Raw genomic sequence first — 16,480 nt, 5'->3', positions numbered from 1 at the left:
TTGTGTCCTAATTTGTTTTAAAGAGATGCACAGAATACTACATGTACACATTCTTTTTGCACATTTTACACAAAAGAATTTGCTTAAAATCCACTAAAAAAGTTACACTGGTAGAGCTGTGAAATGATTAATCACATCCAAAATAAAAGTTTGTGTTTACATAACGTGTGTGTGTGTACTGTGTATAATTATTTTGTATATATAAAAACACACACATGCATGTATAATTAAGAAAATATATTTATATATAATATAAATTATATATATACAGTATATACATGCAAATATTTCTTAAATATATACATGCATATGTGTGTGTATTTATATATACAAAATAATTATACACAGTACACACACATATGTAAACACAAACTACTGGTTACGACCGTAACACACTCTTGCAAGCGTATAAGTCTGTGTGTGTGGAACTACTTTCTGACGCAACAGATTCAATTCATGTCATTACTAGTTCAAAAGATGTGCCCACAATTCTTACTAATTCAGAAACCACTTGAGAGCTAGCGATGGATTAGGCTGTTTCTGAGAAGTTAGTGCAGCACAATTGAATATTAATTTTATGCAAAAGTTTGACGAACAAGAAGTTATAATGTTGTGAGTTACTTTGTTTATGCTCTGCCAAAGAAAATAGATCCAAGCAAAACCACAGCTTTTGTAAATAAATCAATGTTTTTTGAACAAATTGGTTGAATGAATGATTCAACGACTCCCATAAAGACTTTCAATTGCAATCTCCGACTGGTGTAGCGAAGTCTTTAGAAAAAAACCCTGGAAAATCTCACTAATCCACTGATAGTCTGTCTGGAACACAAACAAGACAAGCGCAGTGATACAGAGAGTGAAAAGTCCTTGTGCTGTTGCTGTCCCATAGTGAAGGCTATTGTATACGAGCGTTTATCTTGCAGTTCAGACTTTTTTCTCAGAATTGTGTTTGCTAGTTTTTTCTTTCTTTCTCGTATTTGCAAGTTTATATCTCAGAATTAGGAATTATATCTCAAAAAGACTGAATTGTGGGATATAAACTCATTATTAAAAATGTAATTGCGAATTTTTTTCTCAGAACGGTGAGTTTATATCTTACAATTCTGACTTTTTTCTCAATTTTCAACTACTCAGTATTGCTATTTCTGTGTTGCAAACGTCAAATAATAACAATAGTACTGGGATAAAAGTTTATAGTCTGGATATAAACACTTGCAGAAGCAATCAAAATGAGTTAACGACCTTTGAAACTAATGTTAACACTTCAAATAAAGATTGTATCTATATTCTATTTGCTGCGTCAAATTCATATACTATCCATCCTAAATAGTATTCGAAATTAGAATCAATGTGTCCCAAATCGTAGTATGTGAAATAAGTATTCCAATAGGCCCCGGATTGGACGAGGATTCGATTAGAACTACAAACACGAATAAAAAGTGTTAAAAAACTACAAACATGGCGGATGTGTGAGTCCGACGGTTAAGTAGAGGTTTAGATAAAGGGGTTTGAGTGATTAATTATCAGCATCTAACCTGACAAAAAGATATTTATTCATTGTTCTCCACATTATATTTCATCTGCAACAGCATAGTGAACTTTTGTAATGATAGTCATTAACTTTTAAATGCATCAGTATGCAAATTGCAAACATATGAGGGGAGCCCGCGACTGTCAGATCAACGTGCGACTACATTTCTCAAGGAAATTAAATTAAATTATAATTTTAACTGTGACAAGATGATTGAAAGGGCAGTTTAAGCACGTAACTAAGCGACAGAGCTGTCCGTTAAACATGACGAATTAGCCTATAGTTTGTCCCAGAGTTTGCCTACTCTTCTACTACACACTCAAAAGTATGTACTTTTTCTTCACAAAAACAGTACAGAAATTTGGGGCATAGTATAAGTAGGCGAATTGGGACGCAGCAATTGTTACGCCAGTAGGTGGCAACCAGTGACTGGTAAAATGTATTTGATGTGACATTGATTTATTCATATCAAACTATTTTTACATAAGCAAATTAATTTATTTAAATTAATATATTTTGTATTTATTTATTTATAAAATTTTAGACATTTATAAATAGGCCTACACTTATTTACACCCCCACCCCCTTCTTTTGGTACGTTCTGCGATCCATGACACACTCATTCAAATTAGCAAAACAAATGTCTTGTTTTGAAAAAAATCCCACTGAAGTGCGTTGAAACGCTCAGCATTATTGAGTAATTTCCCCTGAAACAGGAAAACAGGGCGGGGCATATGGAGTTGCCCCTCCCCCTTTAAAAATAGCCAATAGCGCTTGGTTTATATCTCAGAGCCGTTGAGCTCGGTAAAGCTGCAGTTTTGCTCCTAATCTCGAACCGTTTCTCCTCATAATCTCCTCCATATCACTTTAAAATATCATTCTGTGCAGAACTCAAATGAGTACGATGTGTTTTCTGTTCCGCGGCGACTCGATCACATGATCCGCTCTGTGTTTCGTGTCTCTGGACCGGAGCTGCGGCGGTTCACGGGACATTAACGTGAAACCAGACTTCATTCGCCCCGATGGAAAGTATATTTACACTTTCTGAATTGTTCCCTATCCCCTAATAGTGCACTAGATGCCATTCACCATGTAGAAAATAGTAAATATGTGAACAAGTGCCCGATTTCAGCCACAGCTTCAGTGTCTGTTTATAATATAGGCGGCGGAGCTTCTAATTATAGAGAGCTTTGATTGGACAGTGCAGAGTGATGTCATCAAAATCCCTGACCCAGTTTTGAATGCTTATATTTTCTAAATGCGAATTTTGTCGTTTTGGAGAACACTTGTTGACTGTAAAGCTAACATATAACGACAATAAAGAAATCTATCTATCTAAAAGCCAAAAAACTTTAACATTTTGATTTCATGGGGTCTTTAAGGTGATCTCACTCGCACCCACGGGAGATTAATCAGAGTTTATTTTTTGATAATACCCATTAGCCTGTACATTATCCTTTAATTGTTACTTTTGAGGCATTGTTCATTAGAAGTTAACTGTACGGGACGGTCCGACTGTGTCTTTAAAAACTCCTGAAAGCGCTGGAGAATGATGTCAGACTGAACGCGAAATCACTTCCTGAACTGAGAGAGAGAGAGAGAGAAAGAGAGAGAGAGAGAGAGAGAGAGAGAGAGAGATGGGCAGATCGCTGTTGTTGTAGACAGACAGACAGACAGACAGACAGCAGTGGAGGTGAGGAGGGTCTGTCTGAACACACACACACACACACACACACGGACCCGCTGGAAACTCTTCACATCCAGAGAAACACCCCGACTGAAGGAGAGAGTCTCCGGGTAAATATCACATCTGACACGCAGCATGTTTGAGCTCTGACTGCATGACGCATATGGGGCCATATTTATATTTCTACTTCATATATTCTGTGATTCAGAGTGTACAGCTGCATTCACACTGATGGGGATCCGATTTCACTGAAACTTGGGGTTGCTTTCTTAACCGTAATGTCTCACGTTCAGGCTGATGAAACTTGTTTAAAAGATAAATAAACTGTGGCAGTGAAGGAATGCAGGTGGAATGTGTTCTGCGAGCATATTGTGAAACGTGTGTGTGTGTGCGCGTGTGCGCGCGCGCGCGCCTGTGTGTGTGTTTGAGTTTATTAGTGATTTAATGCAGAATGATGATTATGATGATGGACACTCACTGCAGAAAATCATACACTGTTAAAACTCAGAGCAGAACATTTACTTTTGCAAAGCTGTGTGTGTCAACTATTGCTTTTTAACATGTATGCCAATCTGAAAATGCTCTTATGCAGTTTTCAGGGCATGTGCAATGATATTCTGTGAAGGAACTTGAAGTTCTTGAATATTGAAAAGAAAGATTGTCATACACAGATTGACGTGCCACAGCTAAATTCTGTGTTTTACCATGACCGAATCTCTGGTTGCAGAAATACTTTTATTCATAAATGAAGTTCATTGTGGCTTGACTCCTCAGCTGTGGACTTCAGTGTTCATTGAAACCGGATGTCATTTTTAACTCACTTGAACAGGGCATGGGCCGGACATAAACCAGCTAATGCAAGGCAAGTTTATTTATACAGCACATTTCATACACTATGGCCATTCAAAGTGCTTTACAGAACATGATTAAAATAATCACAAAATAAAAGCAAGGGAAATTAAAACAGTTATAGAAGAAATTAAAAGAGTAAAAAGATGATGCATAGATAAACTTCTCATCTGGCGAAACACCGGTGTATCATATTTTTCACAACTCCCAGTTTTACTCTGAGATTTTCCCATGGTGATTACACTGTGTGTGTGTGTGTTCTTTCCAGCTACCGGTTTGAGACAGACTGATAAGGCGAGTTTGTTCATCGTGTGTTCAGACCAGACTTGTGCTGAGCTTTAGATTTGAGGGTTTGTTGCTTTAAGATTATTCAGAAGATGACTAAATTAGAGAAAGGAAGTTTGGTCAGAGGAGAGAGTGTATAGCCACATGAAGTGTGTGTGTGTGTGTGTGTGTGTGTGTGTGTGTGTGTGTGTGTGTGTGTGTGTGTGTGTGTGTGTGTGTGTGTGTGTGTGTGTGTGTGTGTGTGTGTTCTTTCCAGCTACCAGTTTGAGACAGACTGATAAGGCGAGTTTGTTCATCGTGTGTTCAGACCAGACTTGTGCTGAGCTTTAGATTTGAGGGTTTGTTGCTTTAAGATTATTCAGAAGATGACTAAATTAGAGAAAGGAAGTTTGGTCAGAGGAGAGAGTGTATAGCCACATGAAGTGTGTGTGTGTGTGTGTGTGTGTGTGTGTGTGTGTGTGTGTGTGTGTGTGTGTGTGTGTGTGTGTGTGTGTGTGTGTGTGACTCTTGCATGCTGCTGTCTGGTTTCCAAGACATGTGACTGTGCACAATGCCTCCTTTCCTATGAAACTAACATGTGATCCATGGCATTTCCTGAATACGATTGCTCTCTCCGTCTTGATAATATCTAACAAATATTTTATGTGTGCACAGTGAGTCATTTCAGCAGAATAGTGTCATATTCTGCATTGAACGAAGCCTAACGTCTGCTTTTCCGTGTTTCTCCTCGTGTGAGGAGGTTTTGAGAGAGTTTTGAAGTGTGGTCGAGCCACAGGGCTTCTTCACACCGCGGTAAAACTCACACCAGCTGTTTCTGCAAATGTGCTGAATATGAATATGAATGTACAGCACTGCTTTTTTTTTTTTTTTCAGTGGCTGAATCTTAAATAAGTCTTACAGCCTTTGCAAAATGTAATTCATTGTTGCTATTTCAAGCTATCGGAATATTTTTATTAGTTTTAGGCCCACGTGTCATTGGCCATTTGGGTTTCTCTTGAATATGGATGGGTTTTGCTCTGTGGTTTCACACAATGTGAACCTGTATTAAAGAGTGTGTTTTCTGTGACCTTCTGTAGTTTTGTTGATGGCTTTTGAGTATGAGGGCATATATCACCAAACATGCCCATGTTGGCTTTTGTCTAATTACAGGGTTCGTACAAGCTGCTTAAAATGCTTAAAGTACTTGAATTTGACTTTTTGAAATGTAAGTCCTGGAAAACCCTTGAAAACAGACATACAGTATTTATGAAAAGGTGCTTGAATTATTGAAAGACAATATATGTGAAATTAGTGTTTATTTTATCAATAAAACAATCTTTTCACACAGAATGAACTCTGTAGCCCGTCTGATATAGATATAGAGCCACTTCACATGGCTATGAGTGTGATATTGCTCATAAATATCCAAGTTTATGATACAGCTTTCATTCTTCATGTCAATCATATATTCATGGGAGAAAAATTGAAAAAAGAAATTGATATCTTTCAATGGTTAAAGAAAGTTTCCGCAGTCATTGCATCTGCTGCACTTTATTAGTACCATTTTGTTTTATTAGTTTCTTTATCTATTAACCATTTTCAGAATTTGAAAGATAATAAAGATATTGTTTGATAAGTGAGATCTCTGAATGAAGTCCTTGAAAACCAAAAAGTACTTCCTTGAATTTCATTGTACAGAATGTGAGCGAGGCCTGTGATTAGACGAGCTTCTACATAAAGGCAGATTAATACACTGGAGTTTGATTGGAAACTCTTTGGCATGGACAACTGAAGACATGGGAAGTGTTTTCTCCTCTCGTCTGCGATGTGACGAGTCTGTTTATTCACTATGCTTCAACAAAATAAAGAAAAACCACATGAATTTCCCTCGTATTCCTCATGTGATCGCACACACTTTGCACATGGGAAGCATGTGGTTTCTGAACAGTTCCCATGTGCAGAATATGCGACCGCATGTGTTTTTGTGCGTGTGGTTTTTCGATAAGGGATTTCTCCTCTTCTCACCTCTAGTAAACCTGGCTTTGGATGTTCCTCTTTTGTAAGTTGCTTTGGATAAATGCATGACCATATGGTTAGTTGCATTGTTTTTTATGATGTAGGGCTGCACGATCATGACAAAAATCATAATTGTTGATTATTGCCTTGAAATTGTAATTACGATTATCACAATTTACATTTGAATTATGTTTTGAATAGCTTTTAGCCATTGTTTGAAGTGACATATTGTTATAACACTCTTCCTGAGAAACCATTGCCTCAAATGTCAAATATACATGTTTATTTATTTATTTAAAGAAACCAAAGTAAAAAGATGCATGGTAATTATAATGTCATAGGCTACTAAAATGAAAACAACAGAGGAAAAACCCTTAAGATAATCTAGAAAGATAAACAATCTTAAACACAGAATAATGTGGATTTTTTGTTTTGTAATTGTGCCTTTGAATGATTACATAATTGTGGCATCCATAATTGTAATCGCGATTACAAATTCGATGAATTGTGCAGCCCTATTAATATGCCTTGTGTTCTCCTCTAAACCTGGCTCTTTTGTAAGTCGCTTTGGATAAATGCATGACTTTATATTGTTTATTATTATGCATTAACTAATGATCTCTGCAACGGAAGTGAATCAGTCAAAACTAACTTTATCTGGACAATAACTTTATTCTAGAGCTGCTGTAAAGCCTAAACAATCTCTGTTACTGTAATCTCCTATCATCACTGTAAAGCTGCTGTGAAACACTCTATATTGTTAAAGCGCTGTATAAATGAAGGAGACTCGACTTGACATTTAGTACTATTTTTCCTGTCTGTCCGTCCATCTTTGGGTCATGACCCCCTGTTTTTAAAGCCGTTTTCTGTGGTCATGTGTGCATGGAGCGTTCTCTCCCAGCACACAAGGCCGTGTCTCTCCGTGTGTGTGTGTGTGTCTCAGTGCATGCCTGTAACAGCGCTGTCTTTGGTTTGGCCGGGGTCCAGGGCCCGATGACGCGCACAGCTGTATTTTTGCACCGTGTCCTGATTTGCCTTCCCGAGGCCTCGCTCATCCACACATTCCTCATGGGGCTGAAGGGGCAGTCGGGGTTTGTTGGGTGTCTCGGGGCCGAACCCTGACGGGCCCCTTCGCTGAGGGCCTTATCTGAACACAATGAGCTCGCTCTGAACATCAGTAATGAGATCTCGGCCCATGCAGGGACTCTCCAGACGTGCTGGGATTTGTACTATAGTGTACGCTCTACACGATCCACAGACTTCTTGAATACATATGTGATTGGAAATCTGGAATCTGAGGGAGCAAAGAAATCAAAACATTGAGAAAATCTCCTTTAAAGTTGTGCATTTATGTTGGGTATTGTGCTGCATTCACTCATAATAATACATGTTTTATATATTTACGGTAGGAAATTAACAAAATATCTTCATGGAACATGATCTTTACTTAATATCCTCATGATTTTTGGCATAAAAGAAAAATTGATAATTTTGACCCATACACTGTATTGTTGGATATTGCCACAGATATACCCGTGCGACTCGAGACTGGTGACGTGATCCAGGGTCACATATGATGTTGCTCAAGTTCAAATGCTCACACATATTGACTTGGCTTAACAGTGACTTCTGTGTCCTGTGCTTCACACATCTCTACACGATGGGTCTCTTTTGCAAGCGAAATGTGAGATATTTTAGATATTTTAATATCTTGATATTTTAGCCTATATGGATTCCAAACATAATGTAACGGGGTTGAAACATCTTCTGAATAGTATTGCGAGTAGGGATGCACCGATATGAACATTTTGGCCGATACCGATAACAGATCAATCTTAAAACTGAGTATTTCAATCTGACTCATTAAAGGCATTCTGGGTAATAATGTGCTTGAAACGGTCTTATTTCTCAGTAGTGGACTGCTAAACACAGGCTTTTTCAGCTGATTCTTAAACTACAACTAATAGGATTATGACATGATACTATTTTAAATGATATAAAAATTCAAAAAGGAAAATACAGTTCAGTGCAACATGTGAAGTCATATAAGCTACATAAAATTATTAATGAGAACATTATAATTGTGTGTTTGTGACATGGCTTTTAATGTTTTTTTATTTTATTTACATTTATATAAAAATTTGTATGCATATTTATCAGCCAATATATCGGTTATCGGCTAATTATCGGTTATCGGTATCGGCTAAAATTTTCAGATTGGCATTTTGACATTATTTTGTGTGTTTAAAGTGCAATAAGCAGCAAAAATAACTCAGTTTAGTCCTGAGAGGAGGCTTTATGTGTGTGAGCTCAAAATCTGCGGGAATAAGTACAATAATGCTGATTTTGTTTATTCTGTGGAAAATCAGAATTGGAAGCGTTTCAGATATTTCAATATGTATCGAAAAATCGTATTTTATTAGTTTATTATTTCACATGCCTTTTTAAAAAGACAACAATTGAAAAATGCATGTATTATATTTGAAATCTGGCGTGTTGGTGGGTGTTAATGTCATATATGCACATTTTTATAATCCATGGCATGAGAAAATGAGTTTTCTGCCAACCGTGTAACTTTTAAAATGGATGCATGAAATGAAGAACAACCCCAGCTCTCACATATGACTGAACCACACTGCGTTACTCTCAGTCATGTGTCGAGAACAATATTATTCCTGTAAAAACAAAAGCATTTCTGTCCCATGACAGAGTTGAGTTGTGAGGCCGATATCAGTGAAGTCCTGTGTTGTGCCAGTCCTGCGACGCTCCAGGGTTAGGGTTCAGATAGCATGTAGTCCATGTTGTTTACAGTCACTAAACTCCCACTGGCATTATTAATAGAAACGACGCACCTGTCGCTCTTTCTGACGCCTGGACTCTGATCCTCTGCATTCAAATTTCAATTCAAATCAAATGCAGTTGCTTCACACACACACACACACACGCACACGCACACACGCACACGCACACACACACACACACACACACGCGTGCACACACGCACGCACACACACGCACACACGCGCACACACACGCACACGCACGCACACACACACACACACACACACGCACGCACGCACACACACGCACACGCACGCACACACACACACACACACACACACACACACACACACACACACGCACGCACGCACACACACAAGCACACACACGCACACACACGCACACACACACACACACACACACACTACCATTTAAATGTTTCTGAAAGAGTCTCTTCTGCTCGGAAACGCTGCGTTTATTTAATCAAAAATACAGTGAAACAGAGAAATATTATTATAATGTAAATCATCTGTGAATATATAGTAAAGTGTCATTTATTCCTGTGATCAATTTTCAGCATCATTACTCCAGTCTTCAGTGTCACATGATCCTTCAGAAATCACTCTAATATGATGATTTGATGCTCAAGAAACATTTATGATTATTATCAGTGTTAAAAAAACATTCATATTTGTGTGGAAACCTTTGATAAGTTCAAAAGAACAGCGTTTAATTGAAATAGAAATATTTTGGAACATTATAAATGTCTTTACTGTCACTTTACATCAATTTAATGCGTCCTTGATGTATAAAAATATTAATTTCTTTTTTTTAAATCATACGTGCCCCAAACATGTACAATGTAGGTCAAAATAATGATTTCTGAAGGATCATGTGCTGATTTGAACACATTTATGATTCGTATTTGTGCGTAAACCGTCATACATTTGACTTTTCAGGATTCTTTAATGAATAGAAAGTTCAAAAGAACAGCATTGATTTAAAATAGAATCTTTTGTAACATAATAAAAGTCTTTTCTGTCACTTTTGATCAGTTTAATGCGTCCTTTCTGAATAAGGCTATTAATATCTCACCGACCCAGAGCTTTACAGTCCCTCTATTAACCTGTTCAGTCAGATACTGGAGTGAAATGTGGGTGTAATGATGTAATGATGTGTAAACAGTCCATATACTGTTCACGGAAAACTGTTGATGCTTAATTGTATTTCTGTGTACTTTTCATAAGGGAAATATGGGATGAAGGAGATCAATCTGCTGCAAAAAGAACAATATGTGTGTTTTTATGGACGTATTAAACCCACGATATGATAGGAATGTGTCAGGACTCGGAGTGTGTGATTCACGGTCAAACTTGTGCCGGAGGTTTGATAGTTTGTTAAATTAAAAGGCTTTTTCTGTCTCTCCCTCCCCCTCTGTGTCTTTGTGATTTCTGGTAAGTGACATGACTGGCCTTTGGCATAACGCCTGGCATGATCACATGGTATGGATGTGTGTGTGTGTGTGTGTGTGTGTGTGTGTGTGTGTGTGTGTGTGTGTGTGTGTGTGTGTGTGTGTGTGTGTGTGTGTGTGTGTGTGTGTGTGTGTGTGTGTGTGTGTGTGTGTGTGTGTGTGTGTGTGTGTGTGTGTGTGTGTGTGTGTGTGTGTGTGAATAATTCCACATGAATGACTGTGTGTGTATATTGTATAATTCCAGCAGGAGAGCTCACTGTTGTTCAGGACCGTTTGAGCTGGGATCTGTTGCTGTGTTTGATACACATGTTAAAACACGCACATGCTAAAACTAGCATGCTAACCATTGTTCTTCATTTGTTTACATAGGAGTTTTTCATCATAGTTGACGTGAGGAATCCTCACAGTGTAATAGCAAAGTGACCCTTTTATTAGTGGTCAAGCATTTATTAAATATCATTATGAATGATTCCTCAGTGAGGAGAGGTGTGTTGCTGCTTTATTCAACATTTTCACCTGCTGGACCAGAAAACAGGTGGAAAAATCCCACAGAGGCACATTATGGCTCTTCTGTGGCGTACAGTGCACGAGGAAAACTGTGAAGGATAGTTTCTGTCATGGAGTAAAAAAGTCAAATAGGTAATCGTGACTTTTTATCTCACAATTCAGACTTTTTTTTCCGGGATTCTGAGTTTAAATCCTTGAATTCTGACTCCCCCCCCCCTCCCCCCACACGCCTGGAAATCATGTGCAGAAAGTTTAAGTTTAAATCTCGCAATTCTGACTATTTTCCCTGGAATTCTGTGTTCATATCTTATAATTCTGACTTTATTTCTGGAATTCTGAGTTTAACCCCTTTCCGAAAAAAGTGAGAATTGTGAGATATAAACACAGAACTCCAAGGAAAATTGTCCGAATTGCAAGATTTAAACTCAGAATTCTAGGGGAAAAAAGTCAGAATTGGAAGATGTAAACTCAGAATACTGAAAAAAGTATCCGTCTGCGATCCCGTGACGCGAAAGGGGTTAAAGCCCAGAATTCTGACTTTTTTTCTGGAATTCTGAGTTTAAATCTTGCAATTCCAACTATTTTCCCTGGAATTCTGTGTTTATATCTCACAATTCTCACTTTTTTTCCCGGAATTCTGAGTTTATATCTGCATGGGCAAACATCATCACACACACTTTCTTACAATCAATATCAGTCTCAGCAGAATCTAAAGTGTAATGCTCAGCTTTATAGATCTTCAATATTATTATGAATTATCTCTTTTACTATGACTGGCACATTCTTGTCCTCCTGCTGTGATCCAGATCTTTGGTTGAGCTCCAGGAGAACGTCTGGAGAATCTCCGGGAGCATCCCGTCTTCCTCCTGTCCTACAGTCTTCATCCATGATCCAGTGCAAACCCATCTTGCCTTCGGGCTCGTTAATGTTTCTTACGGACTGATAATGATCAATAACAAGAGTTACATAATTCACAGAACTAACAATCATCTCAGTTCACTGTGAAAGCTGTTTGTTTAATTATTATTATGTGTGTGTGGATGAGCAATGAAGAGTCCAGATGAAACGCTGAAGATGGTTAATATTTCATCAACAGTTTTGAGCATCTTCAGAGTTTTACTGACAGTCTGTATGTATTTACACTCTTTAATGCTCTTTTACACAACATCTGCATTATGGTATTATGAGATTAATGTCATGTATCTCAGCTCATATAATGTAAGCCTTTATAAATTGTTAAATAAAAACAGGAACTCATTTCCAAGATTATGACAAAAATCTTTGTTGATATTAATGTTAATGCCAATTAATAGAAAGCAAAAAAATTGTGTTTGGGTAAAAGGCATGAAGTAGTTAATTGCTTTCTGTCATTAGAGAATCGAGAGTTCATTGATTATTTTACTGGCATGAAAAACTAAATGGTTATTTAAACTGGGAATGCAAAATCCTTGATACAACATGAGCAGATCTGAACATAATGCTGCGATCAACACTTTTTATTCATTTCTCTTTCTCTGAGTTTTGGTGATTTTGGTGTCATTTTTTCCGATAGAGCAGCTGTGGAAAGTATTTGAGTAAATGCAATTAATTACTGTATATTTTAGGCTGTATATCAAAGATATTAGCAACTTTTACTCTCTACTTGACTACATTTCTTGACTACATCTGTGAAGAGTAATGCAATTACTCGTTACGTTTTGCATGGCACTTCTTCTTCTGCAGTTTTATTGCTGCTATATAAAGAAGCGATATCGCCATCTACAGGACACTGACTATTTCATTTTACTTCACATTATTTGATTAATTATATGAAGGATATTGGTTTGCTTTTGGCCTTTTGAGCACTTGAGCTGAACTGAGACGTGAGGGTTTGTAGACGTCTAAGAGGCTGTTGTGTCGACCTGGATTTATTGCAATATTAAGGTGTTCAAATGTGAAAATAAACATGATTTCTCATAAATCAACTGTTTCTTGTTTTTCACTGGCATGTCTCTTAGGTGTCGAGGACTATAGTTCATCTCTGAGTCGTCGTTCAATACGAGTTACTGAAGTTCTGCTGAACTCAGATCCTCGAAGACTTTACTCGAGTCATATTGATATTGGTGACTTGTAATTTTGTAATAGAGTCATTTTTGCTGTAAGGTATCTGTACTGTAACTCAAGTATGGCTTCCAGGTACTCTTTCCACTTCTGTCTCTCACACACACACACACACACACACACACACACACACACACACACACACACACACACACACACACAGCTGGTTTTCGTTGTGGCCGTTGGAGCTGTTAGTCTCTGACTCATATGTGTAGTTACTCAGCAGAGAGTTTTACTCTATTCACTCACGCTTTCACTGAACACTCTGTGCGCTGACGTGTGTGTGTGTGTGTGTGTGTGTGTGTGTGTGTGTGTGTGTGTGTGTGTGTGTGTGTGTGTGTGTGTGTGTGTGTGTGTGTGTGTGTGTGTGTGTGTGTGTGATGATGATGATGGGTCAGATCATGAGTGTTTTTAGCTTTGCATGTTTTCAGTTCTCTAATACCGGATAATGATGAGATGAAATCATTATTGCACTTCTCCATTATTTATTTCTGGAATGCTTTAGTCAAGATAACTGTGTTAGTCACTCATGAGGCATCCAGAGATGGGCTTGCCTTAATTGTGTGGGATTGAATTATGGTGTTTCGGAAATTCCCTTTCGTGTAGTGTGTGATAAAGCTGTTTGTGAGTGTAAAATGCACAGATAAGTGCAGATAAATTGAGTTTTTGTAGGTTTGTAACTAATTTGCATAATGCCCGCCTCTGGTCTTGATTGGCTGAGCAGCGTCTCTTAGCCCCGCCCTCAAACACTGTAGTGTATCTGAGACTGGAAGAGTTTGGTTCGTGTTGTTCATGTGGAGAAGACTCTGTTTTGGTGAGATTGATACGGTTAAACCCACGCCATCGTTACTGTTCGTATCACTGTGATCAAGAGCTGAGATTCAGATATGATAATGAGCGTTTGCTTCTGACCAATCACAGCAGAGCAGTTCTCAGAGAGGCGGGGCTTAGAGAGACTGAATCCTCGATGGAAGCGTTTCAGACACTGAGAGGAAAGAGCTGACGCTGCAGTGGAGATTATGAGGACATTAGTGTTTTATCACTGCAAACAATGCTTTTCTTACTTAATATTTTTGTCTTGTTTCCAGTCCAAATATCTAAAAATTCTTAAATCAAGATGCATTTACTAGATGAATAAAATGCTATACGATATGTCTTGTTTTCCAGGGGAATTAAGCAAAATTAAGTGATTTGTTGGTTAAAAAAGACGAAATGATCTGCCAATGGGGTGTGAAAAATAATCTTAATTCAAACAGAAACAATATTATATTTCTTACCCCTTTGACAGATAATTTTGCTTGTTTTAAGCAAAAACTCCCCAGAAAACAAGACATAATATCATATGTCATTATTTTACTCATCTAGTAAATGCATCTTGATTTAAGAATGTTTAGATATTTGGACTGGAAACACTGAGTAAGAAAGGCATTGTCTGCAGTGTGAGCTTGAGTGCATGACTGTAGGAGACTCCGAAACAACATCAGGATCCTTTAGAAACAGCACAATAGTGTACATGAACACGTGATGATCTGAAGGTCTGCGGAGGGAGACTCACGGACTCGTGTGTGTGTGTGTGTGTGTGTGTGTGTGTGTGTGTGTGTGTGTGTGTGTGTGTGTGTGTGTGTGTGTGTGTTATCTGGACTGTTCCTGCGCTGAATTCCCCGCTCACACTTCCACAGAATCGATCCGTGTTTGCAGAGAAGGACAGCAGCAGATCTGAATAACCTCGTGCTTTACTCACACCAGTCATCCTGGAAATAACCTAGAACTAGACTCTGAGTCTCAGAACGTTTGAAGTGTGTTTTTGAGACATTAAGTATCAGATGAACTGCATTCTGCTCTGTGTCCTGATGCTGTCTGCTGTCTGCGCTCCGTACTGAAGTCTGTTTGCACTCTTTTCTCTGGTGTTTTCTGTACAGCCAGTCATCGACCAACACTGAGACTTTTATGAACTCACTATTGATTTCAGATTTACCATAGACCACACACAGAAGTTTCACTTATTTATTATTTATTTAAAAAATTTTTTAATTCAAATGATTACAATTATTTCATTTTTAATTCTAAATAAAAGTATTTAAAATTATTAAATTATTAATAATTTTTAAATGTATTTATTTAAAAAAAACAAATCTAATAATTACAATTATTTAATCACAATGATTTAATTAATGTATTATTATTATAATTTTCCTTTTTATTTATTTATTTATTTATTTATCAATCACGATTGCTTGCTCGTTCTCCCACGTCAGGCACGTACGGTTGAGTTTCTGTTTACCATATTTCAGTGCTTTATACACATTCACTGATCAATGTCGACTTATTTAACAATCTTTTTCTGAGCGTTTGGAAGCGTCCGAGTGTGAGGTAAATGCACTGTCGATGGATGAACAGAAAGCTCTCAGGTTTCCTTATAATATCATCATTTGTGTTTCGAAGATGAAGGAAAGTCTTGGCGGTTTGGAGCGACACGAGGGAGAGTCATGATGACGGTCTTCAGGTTTGGGTGAACTGTCTCTTTAAGGGTTTGTTCGAGTGTGAGCAATAGCACTGTAGTGATGCTCGACTTCACAACCCATAACCAGTTATAAACTCATAACCTCTGATTCATAACCAGTTAGAAAGTGTGTGTGTGTGTGTGTGTGTGTGTGTGTGTGTGTGGAGCAGGAGAGGATTGTTTGATAGAAATGTGGGTGTGATGTGTGTGTTGAGTCACTTTCAGACGCGTTTGACACACATGCACACGCACACACTTTTAACCACACACTCACGCACACACTCTGTCTCTAACACTCTCTCTCTCACACACACACACACACACACACACACACACACACACACACACACACACACACACACACACACACACACACACACACACTCTCTCTCTCTCTCTCTCTCTCTCTCTCTCTCTCTCTCTCTCTCTCTCTCTCTGCTTGAGTGTAGTTGGTCATTACTCAGTGTTTCTATGCTCTCATGTTACTCTGTTACGGTGTTACTCTGTGTTCTTTAGTATTGCTGGATCTTTCCATAGATCTCATATAATAAAGGCTAGATGTCTCGTCCGCGCTGCTGGCCAATGGAGATCGACGTCCGCACACGGCGGCCATCTTGCCACAGGGAGCTCGCTCACTCGTAACATTGTGTTAATGGTGCATGTACTTTTTAAATAACCATAACTTGTTATTTTCAAACGGTTTGGTTTGTTATAGACGTCAGAGATGTAGTTATGAGTTATCAATAAATATAATATTATATATTTAAACATGTT

At 38.0% G+C, this 16,480-nt stretch overlaps 1 protein-coding gene across 1 annotated transcript in view; it reads left to right on the top strand.

The window, feature by feature from the left end:
- Positions 1-3,136: 3,136 nt before the first annotated feature.
- nacc2 (NACC family member 2) overlaps positions 3,137-16,480 on the top strand; it is a 41,240-nt gene continuing 27,896 nt past the window's right edge. The window contains exon 1 of the mRNA XM_082170541.1: positions 3,137-3,328. The gene's annotated coding sequence lies outside the window, so the exon portion shown is untranslated. The remainder of the gene's footprint in view (positions 3,329-16,480) is intronic.

Source organism: Leuciscus leuciscus, assembly GCF_965113295.1.
Source record: "Leuciscus leuciscus genome assembly, chromosome: 5".
Lineage (NCBI taxonomy): Eukaryota > Metazoa > Chordata > Actinopteri > Cypriniformes > Leuciscidae > Leuciscus > Leuciscus leuciscus.
The sequence above is the reverse complement of the archived record's forward strand: the minus strand, read 5'-3'. Positions and strand labels throughout refer to the sequence as shown.